The sequence below is a fragment of the Halichoerus grypus genome, chromosome 1, assembly GCF_964656455.1.
Source record: "Halichoerus grypus chromosome 1, mHalGry1.hap1.1, whole genome shotgun sequence".
NCBI lineage: Eukaryota > Metazoa > Chordata > Mammalia > Carnivora > Phocidae > Halichoerus > Halichoerus grypus.
Window position 1 is genome coordinate 153,775,413 of NC_135712.1, and position 22,065 is coordinate 153,797,477.

At 40.3% G+C, this 22,065-nt stretch overlaps 1 protein-coding gene across 11 annotated transcripts in view; it reads right to left on the minus strand.

Annotated features, from left to right (window-relative positions):
- ANO10 (anoctamin 10) overlaps positions 1 to 22,065 on the minus strand; it is a 222,053-nt gene that overhangs the window by 116,336 nt on the left and 83,652 nt on the right. The window contains exon 12 of one of the 11 annotated variants that reach the window (XR_013448554.1): positions 10,540 to 11,024. The exons of the other annotated variants lie outside the window; for them this stretch is intronic. The gene's annotated coding sequence lies outside the window, so the exon portion shown is untranslated. The remainder of the gene's footprint in view (positions 1 to 10,539; positions 11,025 to 22,065) is intronic. 11 annotated transcript variants of the gene reach the window in all.

A 22,065-nucleotide genomic window follows, 5' to 3' on the forward strand; every position in this document is an offset into this window, starting at 1 on the left:
CTTAATTAACTAATTTTGTGTGGCAGTTAATAGTTTAAGGAATCCTAATGTGTTTGTTTATAAGTTTACTGAATATTATTCAGAATATACATGAAAGCAATTGTGATTTTCATGTAAAATTTACTAGATTTACAAATAAAACAAAGCTTTATAAGTTGAGCATAAGAAACACTGTTTTTTCATATTCACAGTTTTAATTACCTGTATATTAAAAAGCAAGTAATTTTGAGTAATCCTTTGTATGCACAAGGCCACCCGCAGACAATAAAACACTAAGAGAACTCTATTAATGGAAAGACAGGAAACCTGGAGAATCTGAAGGGGTGAAGGGACCGGAGAAATCACTGGGACACAGTCCCCCAGGCGGAGGCCAAGGGAAGAAAGGTGGAAAGTGGCCATGACACACGCTACCTGGGTGCTCGTGAGCCTGAGAGTCTTACCTGAATAAGAAGGACAGCTGTATTATTCACAGCTGCCCAGAGCCCAGCATAACATGACTGACATTCTGCTGAATGGGACTAAATCTGCAGGGGTTATTGGGAGGAAGGGGGTGAGAGGGGAAGTGAAGCGGCAGGGGGGGGGGGGAATGTCTGGGACCCTGGAGCCATAGCAAGGTCCTTGCTCAATCACTTGGCCCACACCACGTTCTGTGACATGGAGTACAAGATCACCCATGTAGACAATGGTCTGGACCTGGTGGTCTCCCATTTCCAACTTAAAAGCAAATGGATGGAGATCACTGAAACTATGCATGCGTAAATCATTGGTGGATGGTAACCTTTTCTACAGCCAATAAAATCGAGCTGTTAAAACATTATAGTTTAGAAATCAGAACAATGTGAGCTCCCTCTAGTGGTTTAAATACCCTCAGATACTAGAGGAAGTTTCTACTTTTTTTTTTTTTGATCATTTATTTTTATTTTTTTGTATCATCCAGTCCTTTTCCTGTGGGGAAATCCACATCTTACAAATAGTGCACCACAAATTTCATCCCAGTAGGGGTAAGCCCAGAGATCAAATGTGATGGCTCCCAAGTCACACAGCAAGTTTCTCTGCCCCTTCAAGGTCAATGTAAGCAGCAGGGAGTGATGGGATGGGGACAGACTGAGCTAGGCCACGTGATGCAGGGAGACTGGGGGAAAAAAGACTGGCATCAGGCCAAGGGAAATGAGCTGCGACCACAACATTAAAAAAGTTCAAACAGGGTTGCTGGGGGGGGGGGGGATGGGGCCACTGAGTGATGGGCATTCAGGAGGGCACTTGTGGTGATAAGCACTGGGTGTTGTATGTAACTGATGAGGCACTAAATTCTACTCCGGAAACCAATAGTACACTGTATATTAACTACCTACAACTTAAATAAAAATATGAAAAAAAGAGTTCATTTTCTCAGGTGGCTACACAATCGTCTCTGAAGAAATTAAAAAGGACTAGTTTCTAACAGACTTGAGGCCAATCCCAGCTGAACTCTGCAGGCCCCTGCGGCTGCTCTGACTGAATTTTTCAATGCTGCCCAGTAATGCATCCTACTAAACACTGCACTCTAGTGAAGCGGTGTCACAGCTGAGAAGGAAGGAATTTTTTTACTGCGTAGCGACCCCGAGTACGGTTTGCACTGAAGCTCAGGGTCTTGCTACATCATGGTGCAATAAAGTGCTGGGGAGCTCCAGGTGAGCACAATCAATACAAACAAACGAAAAGGCCAAAGGCAGAGGAACCAAAGAAAAAGCATGAACTACACCTCCACTAAGAAGTGTAAATAACAATTATGAAGCAGATGGGACGCGTAATTGCTACCTCAGTGATTAGCGCTATGGCTGTGATGGTCTATTTTTTCTGCCATTGCGAAGGGAGGTATTTAAAAGGTTGGCTCACTTCGTTTACAGGAGAAAGTCTTTTCAGAACATCATTCTTGAGTCAGTTTCTCAAAAAATTACCAACTAGTCCAAAGTCTCTTTCAAAGATGGTTTGAAAATCCGATGAAATTCTCCTGAATTCTCAAGTACAACAGCAGTTTCTCTGATCTGCTCTAGTAAAACTGAGGATAAAGGAAAACAAAAGCAGCTTTCTGGTACAGGAGATGGTGTCAGCGTAAATACAATTCCATGACTGCAAACTGCGTTTCTTAATACTGTCTAAGTTGTATTCTGACTAGCACGCCATGTATAGTTGAAAATAAATACAGTTAAATCCAGTATGCCTGGTAATTTCTACAAAATGTTGAACATTGGATCTCTGGTCAGAATAAAATTCTCTCTCACACTGCTTTTGCTATGGGGAAATCAGATTCAAATTAAAGTTGCTTTAATTATAAGAGCATTTTCCCTGCTGAGCCCAGGGACTGCCTCCAGGCTTGATTCCCTTGACAGATTTCACTCGTGGACTGACTGAAGGGCATGTGGTTTTCATAAGATGTCATCATCCCCAGGGCTTTACCCAGGTTCCAGTGAAGCCCCAAATTATGCTACGTCAAAACCCTTTATCTGAGGTGTTCTTCAAAACCTCAGACTGGCTTTCTTACTCATCAGGGTGAGGTATCTCAACATCTTCACATGCTCTTTTCATGCCATCTTTCAGATCGTAGAACTAAAACACTGTTATTTTGTGACAGCTATTCCAGAGGAGTATGTCAAGAAGCCAAAGCTGTCAGCCAGTGGACTTTGTTTCAATCTGGTCACTATTCTGCAGTTTTCACATCTTTGATTTACATTTAACAAAATAGTATGGTGCCTCAGGGCAGAGGTCATACCTTTCTTCTTCCCCCAGAGGGTCAGGATATTAGGAGTATGCAAAATAAGGGAGAAAAGAACTTGCAGAACAAATGAATTTTACATTTCAATGTGCAGCACAGATAGGTGTACCTTGTCTCTCAGGAAGAGCTAAAAAACGTAAAGATTTTAAGATGTAAATAATTAAAAAAAAACATTCCATCCAAAAATTTTTATGATGAATATGTTTAAGATATAGTGTTCCTGTAAAACTACAATTGAAAATGAGCATACTTGGGGCGCCTGGGTGGCTCAGTCGTTAAGCGTCTGCCTTCGGCTCAGGTCATGATCCCAGGGTCCTGGGATCGAGCCCCGCATCAGGCTCCCTGCTCCGCGTGAAGCCTGCTTCTCCCTCTCCCACTCCCCCTGCTTGTGTTCCCTCTCTGGCTGTCTTTCTCTCTGTCAAATAAATAAAACCTTAAAAAAAAAAAAAAAGAAAATGAGCATACTTTATTACACTTTGTGTATGCTTGCTAATCATCAACTTAAGAAGATCTAATGCTCTTACACTATTATCTAGACCTTACTTGCCACAACTCATTTATGATATCCTTATCTCAGAAATAATGGCTCCATCATCCTTGATGGCCCACTTTTGTCCCATCCTACCTGCAAGCTATTATCAAATCCTTCTGATTCTGCCTTGAGAATATACGCGGAACCCAACCCCTCCTACTGCCTCCACACTTACTGGCCTGGTGGAGGACACTGCCACCACTGTCCCAGATCACTGCCGTGGCCTCTCAGCTGCTCTTTCTGCCCCATCCCCTCCAGTGTGTGTCACCACAGCAGCCAGAGTGGCCCCACTACCATGTACTTTCGACCACCCTCCTCTGCTCAGAACCTCCAGTGACTCCCACATCCCATGCCCATGCCCGAAAAAGCCCGTAGCGAGCTGCCTTCCCATTCCCCCTGTTGTATGTCTGACTCATCTCCCCTTTCCCTCGCTCACTCCAGTGCGGTGCCGTGAGCCTCCTCCCTCTTCTTGAACACACCAGGCCCAGGCCCACCGCAGGGGCTGACTCCATCCAGGTCCTGACTCAGTGTTACTCTCTCTGGGAAGCCTTCTCACTATCCCATCAGGACACTACCCATCTCCCTTCCTCACCGTATTTTTCCCCTTAGCACTTACCACTTATACATACTAAACATTTACTTATCTTACTCATCATCTACCTTCTCCCCTCAAATACATACCACATGAGGGCAGAGTTTTTTGTTCTTTTTGCTTGCTGCTGTATCATCATTGCCAAGAAAAGCGTCTGGCACGGAGTATGTGCTAACAAATCGTTATTGAATTAACTGAATGAGTTATAATTCCTATTTACTGGAAGACTCTAGAACTCATCTAGTTTCATAAAAAAAAAGTCACTGGTGACTGAGTGACTGGACCACTCTGGAAGGGCATGTCTCGGGGCGCCTCGTGGCTCAGTTGGTTAAGCGTCTGCCTTGGGTTCAGGTCATGATCTCAGGGTCCTGGGATTGAGCCCCGTATCGGGCTCCCTGCTCAGCAGGGAGTCTGTTTCTCCCTCTGCCCCACCCCCTGCTCATGCTTGTGTGTGTTCTCTTTCTCTCCCTCTGAAATAAATAAAATCTTACAAAAAAAAAAAAAAGAAAAAAGGAAAGGCATGTCTCAAGATCCCCACAGATGGTGGGAGCCTTTAAATAAGTAGAGACAATGAATCTTAAACTTAGGAATGTTCTTTATAGGCTCTAGGGAGCCACTCTGTCACTATTAACTGTGATAAAAATGAAGTGCTACCAGCACATGGGACTGGTTTTGAAAAGAAAGGTAAGATCCTACAGTTAACATGTGAATAAATAAACAATCCCAACAAATGCTTACAAATAATGTGGTCAAATAAAGAGGAAATGTTCTAGATGTCTGTAAAGTGTAGGAGAAAAGTATAAACGTACTTATTTAAGAACATTTGAAATAAATTATGGTTTGAATAATTTACAGTATTTTTTACAATCAAGAAAAAGTTTAAAAAAAAAGAAAAAGTTTATGAGGCTAAAGAGAGAGCAAAAGTGGGGGAAAGTAGGAAGCGAATAAAAAAGGAGTAAAATTAATTTGAAAAATGTTCTAATTCTATTGAAGATACTTCTCCCTATTTTTTTTAAAAAGACCAAGCTTTTAAAAGTCATGAAGAGGACCTCATCCAAACTAAAAATTTCTGTTCTGTAAAAGCTACATGAAGCTACAGACTGGGGGAAAATATTTGCAAACCACATATCCAACAAAGGACTACTACCTAGATTACATGAAGAATTTTAAAAACTCACTGTCTAAAAAGAAAAATCAAGTTAGAAAATAGGCAGGGGTGCCTGACTGGCTCAGTGGGTTAAGCGTCTGCCTTCGGCTCAGGTCATGATCTCAGGGTTCTGGGATTGAGTCCCACATCAGGCTTCCTGCTCAGCGGGGAGCCTGCTTCTCCCTCTGCCCCTTCCCCTGCTCATGTTCTCTCTCTCTCTCTCTCTCTCTCTCATTTCTCTCTCTCTCTCCCCTCTCTAATAAATGGATAAAATCTTAAAAAAAAAAAAAAGAAAATGGGCAAAAGACAATAATGGACATTTTACTGAAGAGGAAATACAGATGACAAATAGGCACCTAAAAAGATGCCCAACATCATTACCCATAAGAAAAAGGCAAATTAAAATCACAAGAAGATATTAATACAAACCCATCAGAATGGCTAAAATAAAGATTAGTGACACCACCATTCTGGCAAGAATGTGGAAACTGGTTCACTCATCCATTGCTGGTAGGAATGTAAAATGGTGCAGGCACCCTGAAAAACAGTTTGGCCATTTCTTATAAAACTAAACACATAAATAGATGTTACTCTTGGACATTTATCCAGAGAAATGAAAACTTTAGTTCACACAAAACCTGTTCAAAAATGTTCATAGCCTCCAAACTGGGATCAGCCAAGATGTTCTTCAATTGCTGAATGGTTCAACAAACTGTGGTACATTCACAGCACAGAATACTACTCAACAATAAAAAGGAACAAGCTACGGATACAAACAATAACTTGGATTAATCTCCAGGGAACTGGGCTGAGGGAAAAAAGGCCAATCTTAAAAGGATATATATATAGTGCATGACTTATTCATGTCACATTTTTAAAAAAGGTTTATTTATTTATTTTAGGGAGAGAGAGAGCATGCATGTATGTGAGCAGTGGGTAGGGCAGAGGAAGAAGGAGAGGGAATCCTCAAGCAGGACTCCCCACTGAGCGCAGAGCCCAACATAGGGCTCAATCCCAGGACCCTGAGATCATGACCTGAGCCAAAAGCAAGAGTCAGACCTTTAACTGACTGAGCCACCTAGGCGTCCCATTCATGTGACATTTTTTAAAAGACAAAATTTTGTAAATGGAGAAGAGTTGGGGGTTGCCAGGGGTAAGAGATGCAGAGGGTGGGGGTGGAGGGGGCAGAGGTAGGTGGGGTTATTAAAAGACTAGAGGAATCCTTGTGGTGGTGAGCTGTTCTGTATCCTGACTATGATGGTGAACTCACAAACCTACACATGTGATCAAATTATATAGAACGAACACACACCTACACACACACACACACACACACACACTAGCACAAGTAAAACGGGAAATCTGACCAAGATCAGTGGATTGTATCAATGTCAATATCGGGATTTATGACATGGCTCTACAGTTTTAGAAAATGTTACCATTGCAGGAAACTGGGGAAAAGGTACACGGTACACGGGATCACATGCTTGCTTACAAGCATGTGAACCTACGATTATCTCAATAAAAATTTCAATGAAAAAAATCATAAAGTGATTTTTGCCATGGTCTGATTAAGCACCTTCTCCCAAGTCTTTAGGACCTAACTGAATATGTCACTGTACAAGGGAGCAAGCTTCCATAGTTGATTCAATTGATGGTTTAAACCCACCAGATTTACATAAAACTCCCCAATAATCCTACTAAGTCAGCTCGAGTTTACATTCTGCACACTATTTATATTTCCAGCTACACTGGAGAAAAAAATTATCTTTTTAAATAATAGTATGTTAAGTATGACAATCACATTTAGTTTTGGTACTGTTCTCAAGGTGACAAAAATTAACTACCTAATGGTTATCCCATTTCACGGTTTAATTAAAATTGTTATGAACAAAAATAGTATAGCTTGATTAATGTGACCAATTAGTGAATTTTTATAAGCAATGTTCAAAATTTCATGATCACTTTAATTATTTCATTTTTAGAGACTATAGCTTTAAGTGATACAAAGACAGTTAATGCAAAAAAAATGGCAATAAAATGATGGAGTGCAATATGCACAAAAAAGTGAGTATTATTATATTTCCAACATAATTTATTTATACATTATAGTTATTTGGCTTTTTTACTGCTGCTCTAGTAACACAAATTAGATTTTTTTTAAATTTACAAAATATAGTACATATATCAATTTATTGACTTGACAGTATCTGCAAAATCTCAGAAAAATGTTTTAATAAGGTCCTAGTTCTAGAATGACATTTCCAATTCTATTTAGCCTGAGAGTGGAGTCTGCATAAGCTCTTCCATATTAAATTAATGTCTGTCTAACATTCAATCTCTATCTCTGCCTGAAAATAATCTTTTGTAAAATAAACTTAAGCATCTTTCTTCACATGTAAATCAGGACTGTGAATACACAGTCAGGCAGAGGATATCTGCCCGGTTTGGTTCATGTGTGCTACTGTCATTGCCCTTCATTTCTGCGCTGCCACCTTAGCACGCCACTTTCAGTTTTAGGATGTGTGCCCTGAATGGGCCCGGATTCCAGAGAGGATCAGAGTGGCCCACGTGTGCAGTCCCGTAAGAACAGGCCTGCTGTCAGCTTCTCTGGAGCTCAGAAAGCACTCGCACAGTAGAGGGGCTCTTCAGTGTGAGGTTAAATCTGTGCCTGCAGAGGTCCCTGGTACAAGGGCCAAACTGTCGAGCAGCACATAGCCTTGTCACATAAACTCAGGGGTCACAAGCTCCAACTGTACTGTCCTTAAAGGATGACCCAGGCTGTGAGCTGGGAGGTGGGGGGGGGGGGGCTGGAAGGGCTGGAGCCCCTGATGGTGGAGTCACACACATCCACACAAACTTCTAGGAATCCATTAGACGGCAGAAAAGGGGACAAAGAGCGAGAGGTAACTTAAATCTAACCACACCAATAACCAGGTTAAATATAAATGCCATAAAACCCCAAAGAAAAGGCAGAGATTGTCAAACTGGATAAAACAGTAAGACCTATTTTATTTTTCCTGAATGCTAGGAAACAAGCAGAGGGTTGCTGGAGAGGAGGTTGGTGTGGGGATGGGGTAACTGGGTGATGGGCTTTAAGGAGGGCACTTGATGGAATGAGCACTGGGTGTTCTATGCAACTGATGAATCACTAAACTCTACCTCTGAAACTAATACTACACTATATGTTAACTAAATTGAATTTAAATAAAGAATTTAAAAAAAAACCAGTAAGACCTAATCACATGCTGCCTAAAAAAATCCTTAAAATATATAGACACAAATAGGTTAGGAGAAGGATGTTTAAAAAAAAAAGGCTACCATGCCAACACTAGTCAGAGGAGAGAGAATACACGGGAAACACGGTATGACACCAGAACATGTTATGGAAGCACAGTAATTAATCATTAATCCTAAATAGGGAGACCAGGGAAAGGTGATGTCTGAACTGGTCCCTGAAGGACAGGGGGTCCTCTGATAGTAGCAGTTGGATGGGCGAAAATTCAAGGACTAAGGAAACTCCAGGCAGACACAGACACCACGGTGCGCCAGGGCTGGTGAAAGGAGCGGGGGAGGGTGGGGGAGGGGAGGAGAGACAGCTAAGAGGCAGATCACAGAGGATCTTAAGTCCCTTGCTAAGGATGATGGACTTTATCTTATGAAAAGGGGAACAACCAAAGGCTTTTCAGATCACAAGCAAGATGGCTAGAACTGTGTGTTACAAATATTGGATGGTAGAGGAAGAAACCGAAGTCAAGGAGAACAGTAAGGAGCCCACTGAAATATTCCAACGAGGCATGACAAGAGGGGCCCTGGTGCAAGGTGGACGGCACCTCAGGAAGGAGGCTGGAGGAGGCATTCTAGTGGCAGAATCAGCAGGTGGGAGAAAAAAGAAATCTCTAAAGGTAAAGAGAAAAGCAAACATGGTCCATGGTTTCAAAGTGAGTTACCACGAAGACAGTGATCCCATGTGTTGTGATAGAAAACCAGAGAAAGGAGGAAGCACAAGAGTGGGGTCGCTGGGAGGATGCTGTGCTCTCTTCTGAGTGGCTGAGGTGGGGTGCCTACAGAATGGCCATGGGGAGGTGTCCTCAGGCAGCTAGAAAGGCAGAGCCAGCAGACGGAGACACAGATTTATGAGTCCGCTGCACAGACAAGACAGCTACTCTAAAGAGCAGCAACCATACAGTAATTACATCCAGCTTATGCCCAGGCCTCTTTAGGAATTAACCACCCAATACATCTTTTCTAGTCTTTAATCTAATCTCATCCAAAGGGTCAACATTTCACACAAACAATTTTATTGAAAATCAAGATACATAAACTTCAAAAATATTCAAACGTTAAAAACCTATAGCAAATTGTTTCCTGCTTCGATATTAGTAATATTTACTTGTAATTAAGTTAATTAGCCCCATTTATGTCTACAGCACAGCTTCTCAAACTATCTGTGGTGAAGGGCCAATGTTTTAAATTCCTAGTCCATTATGGACCTACCTATGGCCCTACTGTGAATGGAATTGTGTATTACCCAAATTCATATGTTGAGGCCCTAACCCCCACTGTGGCTATAACTTGGAGACAGGGTTGACCAAGGCATAATTAGGATTAAATGAGGCCATAACGGTGGGGCCCTGATGTGACAGGACTAATGTCCTTATAAGAGCTCCCAAAGAGCTCTCTCTCTCTCCCCCTTCCTCTGAAAGTACATGAAGAAGAGGTCATGTGAGCACACAGCAAGATGGCGGCCACCTACAAGTCAAGGGAAGAGGCCTCCGAATGGAATCTTCCCTGCTGACACCCTGGTCTTGAACCTCCAGCCTCCAGAACTGTGAGAACTACTTTCTGTTGTTTCAACAGCCACGCAGTCTGTGGTATTTTGTTATGCAATCAAAGCAGACTAATACATACCACAGGTGACTAAAATGAGCTTGCACAACACGCAAGTCACACACTACTCTGCTTGGTCTATACCTTGTTCAACAACACGAGACCACTGACCACATGCTTAAATGTCACAGCAATGTCAAACTGCCTTAGACATTTCGAAACACGCCCTGCTTCCGTGCTAATCTCACTGTCGACCAGTATCAAACACTTTGTGGACTAACAGCAGTCTGCAGACCACGCTTCAACCAGTACTAGTTTATAGTCTTTCTGTGACAGTTTTTTTTTTTTTAAATGCAACATTTAGCTTAGGCATAAAAGTCAAAATAAAGGCATGAATATTAAACACATTTGAAACCAGACATATGCTATGGGGTGAGGGAAATAACAGAGAAGCTCAGGATTCTATCATATATCTAAGCCAAGATCCCTCAAGACACTTGCAGAATGCAGGTTCTTAAAAATGAATAGCACTGTGCCTTGTTTATAATGCCTCTTGTATTCTGTTTCTCTTTTGCTCTTCCTTCAGTCTCTGCAATCATATCCACACAGCGCATTATAATTAGATTACAAGCTCAAAGCTGGAGTATGATTTCTTCTTCAATTGACAGTATATATACCAAACTCACCAAACAGATGCCCTCGAAGGACTCTGACTTAGACGGATAAGCAAATTAAGTCCCACGATCCTGCCACCGAGGTGTGGACCCTCTATTCCCAAAGAAGAGATGTCCAACTTTCTGACAGCCATTCCAGAGGATCTTTGATGCATGCAATCTAATGCACACATTTGGTTTTCACTCTGAGCCACTCCTGGTTTGTTTGTTTCCTATGAAGAAGTGTTCATTCATCTTCAAAAGCTTCATGTAGCTTCGATAGCACAATTGAGGACAATGATTACCTTTTCAGCACTCATGGAAACAGGCCAGAAATGAGTGGAGATCATCATGGTTTCAAGCCAGCATCATATCATGCCTTGGCAAACAGGTAGGTTTACAAGACCACAGAATATATTTTTTGCAAACAGGATTGCTGTGAAAAACTTTGCTGGCTGAACTTTCCTCTTTTTTCTATGTCCACTTCTTCACAGTTCTCAGGACTCAACGAGGAAGAGCTAGTAAAGAACAGAATTTCAGAACTGCAAAGGCCCAGAATAACCAATGGCAACCTCCTGGTAGCAAAGATGCCAGCTATTCACCTAAATAAATTTTTTCTTTCTTTTGGACACAGAGCTGGAACACATTTCCCCAGGCTCCCAGTGGCCACATGATCTCCCAATGGCTGTGGATGATTTCCATAGACAGCAGAACATGAATAGAAATGACGTTCCAGGCCTGGTCCATAAAACCCTCCCTCTCGCCAACCTGCATGTCCCTCCCTTGCACCCACCTCGAACTCAGGTCTTACATTTAGGTCACTGATCCATCTTGAGGTGATTTTTGTACATGGTGTGGGGAGTCAAACTTCATTCTTTTCCATGTGGATATTCAGTTGTCCCAGCACTATTCGTTGAAAAGACTATTCTTCCCCCCACTGACTTAGATGGATAAGCAAATTAAGTCCCACGATCCTGAATGCCAATGTTCACTGTAGCATTATTTACAATGATATTAAAATAGCCAAATGGTGGAAACAACCAAATGTCCATCAACATATAAATGGATAAACAAAACGTGGTCTATCCATACAATGCAATATCATTCAGATTTATAAAAAGAAACGAAGTTCTGACACATGCTACAACATGGATGATCCTCGAAAACACTATGGTAAGTGAAGGCGGCCAGACGCAAAAGGACAAACAATTCTATGAATCACTTATATGAGACATCTAGAATAGGCAACTTCACAGAGACAGAAAATAGAGGTTAGGAGGGATTGGGTGAGAGGGGTCTGGGGAGTTCATGCTTAATGGTGATGGCTGTGCGACACAGTGAATGCAATTAATCTCACTGCACTGTACACTTAAAGGGGTCAAAAGGGCAAATTTGGTTGTTTATATTTTACCAACAACAGAAAATGTAATAAAAGGCCCACAGCTATTACTACACCCACATTTTTACCATCTTTACTATCATAGCAATGTTTTGGTGTTCTTTTCTCAGGAAAGCTTTGTGACTCGATTCATAGCACAAGCTCCTCTTGATGAGTATTGTGACTACTCACTTATGTGCAAGCTAAGAGCCCTTACACAATTCTTATGCCTTAGGGGTATGTCACTGCAGTTACATGGATAATTACATTCTTCCCTCTGCCCTTGAAAGTACTGATGCTAGAATCTCCTTGAGTCAAGCAGCGTTCTTCTTTGCAAGCTACCAACACCACTTCTGTTTTACCTGGACAAAGAAGGGGTTTGTTAAGAGGAAATCAGGCAGTTTGCACACCCTCTAAAAGGTCTAAAGAACCAGGCTTAGCAGTCACCCAGCCAGGAAGCACAGAGTTTATCTCGTAAGGATGCCAGGGCCACAGCCGCAAGACAGAGAGCTGACACCCCTGACAACAGCCCCTGCCACAGCATCCCTCACCAGAGTAGGTTCTGCACAGCACCACCTTGCTGGGACCACTAGCTGCCAGTTCAAAGTTTGCAGCGGCAAGGTTATGGTGGCCGGAATATAGATCATGTGCCCATGTCCATGCCCCAGAAGCAAGGGAGGCTAGGGAGGGAGCACCTGGCAGTGCCTGCTTCTGGGGCGCTGAGGGGTGGGGTGGACTCTGCCTTACAAGGTCAGAGATTCTGTGGACACAAAAGGGGGCTCAGATGCTCAAAGATCAAAAAGAATGACTCACGTTCACTGCACCATGTACACTTTAGGCAAACCAATTTGCAAATTAGCAATTCAAGCTAAATATGCCTGACAAGGGTTCTCAGCCGAGGAAGCAGTACACCTAAATTACCAAGCAAGCAAGCAAGAGCTCAGTCCTTTGGAGAAGCATCAAGGAGCTGGGTATTATTAAAGTGTGGGAAGGAGGACAGTGGGGAAGAGCTGCATGATTTCACAAATGGACTGCAAAACTCAGTCTGGATTTCAATCCTGAAAACGGCGGAGAGCCTGAAGGCTTCCAAGGAGAGAATTGCCCCAGAGACTCCACGCTCCTTCAGCAGGACCACCTTCCTCCCTGCCCAAAGTGTCCTGTCCCTAGCCCCTCACTCCAGGATCCATGACAATGGTCACTCCTCAAAAATACCTCCTCTCTGACTCCTGAGGAGGCTGAGTTCTTCCATACACTCCAGCCATTTTCTCTCTCTCTGTGTGACGAGTTGGTGCTCTGTGTCCACGCTAGATAAAGCTCCAAGAGGCCAGGGACGAAGCCTGCTTCTGCTCAGGACCCAGAACAAGGTACAGTCAGTCCCCAAGTATCTGTTAGGTGAACGTGCCTGGGGGAGGGGAGGGGCACCACACTCAAACCGGGGGTAGAGGCCAGTGCACTTCCCTTCTCCAACACCACATAACACTCTGGCCACATTCAGCAAGGAGGAAGCAACGTAAGGGAGTAGAATTGTCAAGTAGAGAAAGATGCTTTGTCTCTCTTTGCTCCTTTTCCTAATTTCTAAAATAAACCTGAGTGATGGGGATGGGGGGTGGGGGGAGGCTGATGCAGTTAGGACCAGCAGAGGCCCAGTTTCCAAATTTGCTCCTCTCCACGGCAAACTCTTCTTCTGTTTTCAGTATCAAAATGCTAGCAATTTATGAGGAATCTAATGGAGACTGGTCACTTCAAAGCTCAGGTTTTCTGGGAAGCAATCCCACCAAATCCAAGGATCTGCTGCCGCAATAACGTGCCAGCATCATCTCTCTGCTCTGGATCTGTTTGTTTGTTTTGCAACAGAGCGATCGCGTCCATTTCCAAATGACAACATTCAATGTACTCCAGCATAATCACATAATATACTTAGAAAGTATTAAGTAAAAAAGTCACTGAAATCAGCACATTGAGGGAACGAAAACCAATCAAATGATGAAAATGAGGAAGCTTAAAAAAGGCTGCCAACTTATGTCTTTAGTCAGGGGTATGACTAGCATATGGACCGCAGAATTATGTTTCTCATTTTAGACTCACTTTCAGAATTAGCAACATACTAATTGTCCTGTTCTGTCACCACATCTTTAAATATATCCATATTTTATTAATCTCTCTAATTAGCCATCGTCTTGAGAATCTCCTCACTGGACTTAGAGATGTACTATTTATGATCACTTCATAATGCCGGAAACAGTGCGTCTATGTAGTACTGCAGCCCACTGTCAGCGTGCACATCGACACAGCGATACTAAATGATTAGTTAACACCTCAGAGAAAAAGACTGTTTAAAAAGCACCACAGTTGGGAAAAAATTTCAACAGATTGAGATCACTGAAAAAATATATTCAGAGAGCATAGTGTACAATACAATCTATGTAAACTTTAAAAAGACGCAACAGAAGTCAGGAAAATGGTTACTTTTGGTTGACACTGACTGGAAGGGCAAGAAGGGGCTTCTGGGACAATGTGCTATGTCTTATGGATATGTTCACTTCTTTTTTTTTTTTTTTTTTAAAGATTTTATTTATTTATTTGACAGAGAGAGACAGCGAGAGAGGGAACACAAACAGGGGGAGTGGGAGAGGGAGAAGCAGGCTTCCCGCCGAGCAGGGAGCCCGATGCGGGGCTCGATCCCAGGACCCTGAGATCACGACCCGAGCCGAAGGCAGTCGCCCAACCAACTGAGCCACCCAGGCGCCCCGGATATGTTCACTTCTTGAAACTTCATTGAGCTTGACACCCATGACCAGTATCTCTATGTAGGTGACACTTTAATAACAAGTTCCCTAAAATATTTTTAATGGTCACTTAAAATATCTTATAAATATTACAGAATATAGCACCTATGTCCTTATTTCAGCCCTACTTTAAGAAGTAACAGTAGAGGTCCCTTCAAATTCTCTTCGGGTCTAAAATAATTTCAAAATTGACTGACTTCAGCTGGTACGTCCTGGCAATACAACAGGTATCACACACACACACACACACACACACACACACACACACACTATGCTGCTCTTTGCTGGCGTGGGGACAAAGTTACAAAGGACTTAAATCACAGATTTATGTATAACGAGTTTCTGGGGAAAGTTTTCACATTTTGGTCAATGGTTATGTATTTATAAAAACTGAATTTCAAAATGCCTCTTATCCAATGAAAATATTACAACATGTCCAGCATGCCCCTTATAGATAATATATTAGAGGTTTACTATTATGTTGACAAGAATAAATTTTGTAGTGAACTAGGTATAAATTAGAATAATTATAATGATAATCCAAGTAATAAAAAATATGGTATAAGCTAAACAGAAGATGAAGTGTTCTTCTTTAGTTCATAAATAAGTATCATATATTAAAACTGCCTGAAAATACCAAAATAAACTCATCTTTTTCTAGACATAAAAATACTATTACAGAATTCTGGGTTTCTGTAGGTTAATGGAGTTACCTAACTCCAAATCTCTCAATATATCCTCAAACACAACAAAACAGATCAACAAGGAGAGAACAAATGAAGGTATCCATTATTCATGACTACAACCTAACTAGGAGATAGGGAATGCCATCAGCTTCAAGTTACATGAAAATAGGGAAATCAACACCCAATCCAGTAACACCAGCTCTAGAACTTGTATCTATGTGGAGAGTCAAGTCAGAAACTTCGGGGGAAAAAAAAAAAAGTAGAGAGGGAAACAGAGCTCTAGGAGTGTTGGACAACAAATAAAATCATCCACAGGAAAAGAAATTTCCATGGTGAGTAACGAATGAAAAGAGGTCTGGGATAGGTGGATCAGAAGTTTCCTGGAAAATCAAAAGGACAGAGCTTGAAAATGAACAGAACCAGTGACTGTAGTCTCAGGAAGGCAACATTTCTGGGGGGAAGAATTACACAGAAGGATCAGGTATCTCACGGAGGCTGGTGATTATGGAAAAGAAGAAAGTAAAACGTAGAAATTATGGTCCTGCACAAACCAGAGCAATACTCACACTTCTCACCACAAAGAAGGTAATCATTAAAGAAATGGCATTTTTTTGCAAATCAAAACCACAATGAGATGTTAGCTCACACCAGTTCGAATGACTACTATTAAAGAGACAAGAAATGACAAGTGTTGGAGAGGATGCGGAGAAAAGCGAACCCTTGTGCACTGTTGGTGGGAATGTTAATTGGTGAAGCCACTGTGGAAAACAGGATGGAGGTTCCTCAAAAAATTAAAAATAGAACTACCATATGATTCAGCAATTCTTCTTCTGTTCTTTCATTTGAAGAAAAGGAAAACACTAATTTGGAAAGACATATGCACCCAGCATTACTTACAACAGCTGAGATATGGAACCAACTTCAGTGTCCCTGTGAAATGGGTAAGGACATCAAAAGGTACAAACCTTCAATTATAAAATAAATAAGTCACTGGGATGTAACATATAGCACCGTGATTATAGTTAATACTGTATTGAATATTTGAAAGCTGCTAAGAGAGTAAATCCTCAAAGTTCTCATCATGAGAAAAAAATTTTTGTAACTATATGGTATTGGATATTAACTGGACTAATTGTGGTGATCATTTCACAATATACACAACATCAAATCATTATGCTATACACCTGAAACTAATATAATGTTATATGTCAATTGTACCTCAGTAAAAAAAAAAAAAAAAAAAAAAGCTTAGCCAAAGAAAAAGGGAAAAAAAGATACAGCATTTTTGCCATACCAGAAGAAGGGAGCACTATGAACTAAGGAGCTAAGAAAACCACTGAGTAAATCTTACCCTTGCCAACTTGAAATACTAAAGCTAGTCCAGGAAAATCATTCATTTCAAAATGAACAGAAAAATAGCAATAACATCTGTAAAGAGTTACTAGGAGAATAAAACAGACATCAAAAATCAAGGGGTTTCAGTTTTGTGGTTTGCTCACCAACAAAATAAAAAAAAAATCATCAAAAAACCAATAAAACAAAATAGAAACCAGATGAAAGTTATAACTCAAGATTTAAACCTAGAATTAAGTTATGAAAGTTATAACTCAAGATTCAAACCTGAATTAAATTTAAGTAAGCATTTGCAAATGTGAAAGAAAACCTCCAAGTAAGAAATTTAAAACTCAGAACAGAAATATCAAACAAACCAACAAACAGGAAGATGTGAAATGAGAGTGACAACCCAGCAAAGAATTGAAGAAAAAGACAAAATTATATTAGAAATGAAGATTAAACCACAAAACAGCCAAGGGAGAATAATGGAAATGAAAATAAGGGACATAAAAGAAAGGACTGAAAAGCCAAGATGACAAAAATAAAAAAGAGATGTCAAAGTGAAATAAAATGATTGATACAGAAGACAGGAAAAGAAGATCCAACATACATACAACTGAAGACCTTGAAGAAAAAACAAGAGAACGCAATTAATATTTAAAACTATAATTCAAGAAAATGTTCCAGAAATAAAAGAAGACCTAAAACTACATTTGAAAGGGCCTACTGTGTATCTGTGGTCTGGACCAGTCAACTCTGAGACATATACCTACCTATAAAACTATTAGATTTTAAAGATAAATTTAAAAAGTAACAATAACCCCTGCGCCTCAAAGCAAAATGACTGAGTCACTCATAAAAAGAGAAAAGTCAGACTGACATCAAAGTTTGACAGCAGTAAACCAAGACAACATTGCAGTAGCATTTTCAAGAAATTTTAAGAAAACTGAACCAAAATATTTTTTATACAGCTAAGTTGTCCTTCAAATATTAATGTTATAGAAGAATAATCTTAAACATTCAAGAACTTAATTCTTCTTGAGAAATCTTTTGCTACTCAAAGTAGGGTTTATTGGCACAGTAATGGCATCATCTGGGAGTATGTAAGCAATGAGAATCTAGGTGCTACCCAAGAAGTCCAAATGATTCATATGCCCATTATTGTTGGAGAAAGAGTGTACTAGAAAACAAGTTTCATGAAAAAAAAAAAAAAAAGGCTAGTAACCAGAGAAACTCTGGCAGAGTGACAGATGGCAAGCACCAGAGAGATTGAACTGCTTCCTAGGACTAAAACAGATACATGCAAATCCTGAATATTTTGACAACGTAGAAATAATACAACTGAAATAATGAGAGAAGAAAGGAGAAAGGAAAATACATCAGTGAACTGTCAAACAGATTAACACATAATCAAAGGATGTTTTTTAAAACTGACAAACCAGGGGGCGCCTGGGTGGCTCAGATGTTAAGTGTCTGCCTTTGGCTCAGGTCATGATCCCAGGGTCCTGGAATCAAGCCCCACATTGGGCTCCTGGCTCAGTGGGGAGTCTGCTTCTCCCTCTCCCTCTGCCTCTCCCCCTGCTCATGCTCTCTCTCTCTATCTCTGTGTCTCAAATGAATAAATAAAATCTTTTAAAAAAATGCTTTAAAAAACTTTTTAAAAACCCTGAAAAACCAAATAGTAGACATCTAAGTAAACGGAAAGAGAATTAAGGACATTACAGGAGCTATTATATAAGTACAAAACAAACCTTCCTAAACACCACCCCAAAAAAGAGAGTATACACCATATAGAGAAAAAACACAGTAAATATAATGTAATACCATAGAATATATAACATAAAATAACAAAGTTGAGACCAAACACAATGGCATCTCAATTAATGCAAATGGGCTTAACACATCAATTAAAAATAAAATATTTCAAACTGTCTTCCAGAAGAAAACTAAATCCTATGCTATAGACAAGAGACACACCTCAATGAAAGTGATTCAGGAAAGCTAAAAATAAGGGTATACTAGAGAAAAACAGAAAAATAGAATGGAGGGGATATAATTCTAATATCAGACAGTAAAATTTAGGTCAAAAGACATTAAAAATGACAAAGAAATATTTTTATAATGTTAAAGGTCAAAATTCAAAATGAAAATATAGCAGTTACAAATCTCTATGCACCAAGTAACATAGCAATTATATGCATAAACCAGAAACTAAATAGATGCTTTGTAATAGTATTTAATAGAAGACTTAAACACCACTCATAAATCAAGATGAGTGGACAAAAATTAATAATTTAGAAGACCTAAACAATATGTTTACTACGGTGGAGCTTACAGAGAAACATTACATGATAACTAATTACATTGATAACATTACATGAGTATAATAAAGGGTCTATTTTTTTCTCAAGCACATGTAGAACATTTAAAAGCCTGATCCTATGTCTTCAGATCACAGAAAAAAATCTCAAACTTAAATGGCAATGTATGTATCTAAAAAGGAAAATCTGAATATTCTCTTAAGTAAAAACTATATGTGCAATACCATTAATAAACTCCAGGAAAGAAGAGTCTAAGGTCACAAGTACAGGTACTCTCACTTTTTACTACATTCACATGCTGTTTAAGTAATATTCAACTATTCTGAACACAGCAAGATGATAGATTCTCAAGAATCAACATATATTTTAAGGGCGCCTGGGTGGCTCAGTTGGTTAAACGACTGCCTTCGGCTCAGATCATGATCCTGGAGTCCTGGGATCGAGTCCCGCATCGGGCTCCCTACTCTGTGGGGAGCCTGCTTCTCCCTCTGACCTTCTCCCCTCTCATGCTCTAACTCTCTCTCTCAAATAAATAAATAAAATATTTAAAAAACAAAACATATATTTTAAAAGCAAACTCCATTTTACTTTGGAGAAATATTTTTAACCTTCTTTAAAATTACAAATCCTGGCTTACTCCTTACCCATAGAATTCACCATGATCTACTTCATTTTAAACTTAGATTTGTAGATTATTCTAGTTTTCCCAAGTTGTTTTTACAATAATGAAGGTAAAATAACGGCCTCTCATGACTCAGATAAAAATATCTTCTTTCGGGGTGCCTGGGTGACTCAGTCGGTTAAGTGTCTGCCTTCGGCTCAGGTCATAATCCCAGAGTCCTGGGATTGAGCCCCACGTCGGGCTCCCTGCTCAGTGGGGAGCATGCTTCTCCCTCTCCCTCTGCCTGCCACTCTGCCTACTTGTGCTCTCTCTATCTTTCTGTCAAATAAATAAATAAAATCTTTAAAAAAAAAATCTTCTTTCTGGGGCACCTGGGTGGCTCAGTCCATTAAGTGTCCGACTCTTGATTTCGGCTCCGGTCCTGATCTCAGGATTGTGGGATCCGGCCCGATATAGGGCTCCGCTCAGTGCAGAGTCTGCTTGTCCATCTCCCTCCTTCTCTGCCCCTCCCCCCACCCACAGGCACGAGTTCTCTCCCTCAAATTAATTAATTAATTAATTAAATCTTTAAAAATTATCTTCTTTCTGATGTCTATGGCAGAGTTTTTTCTTGCATTAATATTTTAATGTATGAAATGAAGTTACCATATTATATTTCTGCTTTGTAATTGCTTTAAAAATACTAATAGCAGGTCTTGAAATAAAAATACTCTACTACGTGTGATCTCACACTTCTGTGGTTTAGGTGGTAATTAAAACCATATTCAAAGAGCCGACAGTATTGTCATAAATCCAGTGATGTTTTGCCCACTAAATGGAGATCCTCATCACTGAGAGTCACCGTGGATATGGATACCAAGACTCCTCAACTAGTACCCTATCAATCATCTGGCAGCCCCATGTGTGACATCAACTGTTATCTTGCCAACAAGGAGAAGAGCAGAATCACAGGCAGCCTGGTAAAGTCTCAATAATTCCCACAGCAATATTAATAATGCAAAGAGGAGACTAAAGGTCTGATAGTCAAAGGGATGAGGATTTCCTCTCTCTAAATAAAGAGGCAATAGTAACTGATGCTTTCATGGTTGCAAATGCCTTGCCTTTGCTTAAACTTCCCATACAAAGTGGCTCAAAATTCTTCTTAAGGATTTAGAAAAAAACAAATGAAACCATCAGCTATTATCTTTGACTTGCTATCCTCATTCAATTTAGAGCTGATTTTATACTAAATATGAAAATACAGGCAGGTGTGCAAATGGTGGGAGAGGTAGACATAGACTGGGAAATAATCTGACTAGGTTCTTAGAAATCCCAATATTTATAATGGGGCCATACAACAGTTCATCCAGTATAATAGTGATTCCTTAATTAATGACTTTCACAGATGTATCACTATTTGCAGGGATACACAAAATTCTTCAAGTTATTTTGTTTTTAAATTGTATTTTATATCATACAATAAAGTTGACATTTTTGTGTGTAGTTTCATGGATTTTAACAAATGTATAGATTTGCATGACCACCACCATACTGAGAGTACTAAACAGTTCCATCACCCTCCAAAATCCCTCACGCTATGTCTTTATAGTCATTCAAAACAAAATTAATTTTAATTCACTTTAATGCTTTTTCCCATGAAAGAGTAAAACAAACAGAACAACCAACACAATCCCTCCGAAGCATCCAAGGATCACCGACCCAAGGATTCAAAGACACAGTGATAGGGTAAGGTTTATGTGTGCTCAGTTCCTTTTTCGGTCCTAGCAAGAATTCACATAAAATGCGTGCCCTGCTCCAAAGACATTATTCTCTGATTAGGGATTTAGTCGTTCTGTTCCACACCAGACAGATGTTCCCTTTTCTCTCTGCCTTTGTGGCCTCTATGCCAAGCCCAGGAGGGGCTCAGTAAAGCTCTGGTACTCCTAGCACAGCCCCAGACCTCAAGGAAGCAGTCAGAGAAAACTCCAACAAGAACGAAGCCTAAAGTAGGGGTTGTTGGCAGAAAAGAGGCGGTGATACATTTCAGAGGATGACAATGAGAAGCGGCAAGGAGAAGAAAGCCAAGGGATATGTTGGGCTAGGGAGAAAGAGAAATGCAATACTAGATGAGAGTGAGAAACGAGCTGAAAACTACAAGTCCATCCAGCCTAAACTACCCCATCCCAAATTTTCTCTCATGAGGATAAATTACGTTGAATAGAATTTCAGGGTCAAAGAGTATATCTATTTCACATTTATTTAAATTTTATGAAGCTTATTTTTTTAAAAAGCAACTTCAAAAACTCCCTAATCCAGGGCATTTTTGTTGAATGACACTGCTACAATGGATTCTCTTCCCAGAGTTGCATGAGCTTTGGCCTTAGAAGCAGTTTTAAAGAAACTCACTCTTATTAAAAAATTATGACAAATACACAAATAGACTGCTCCTTTG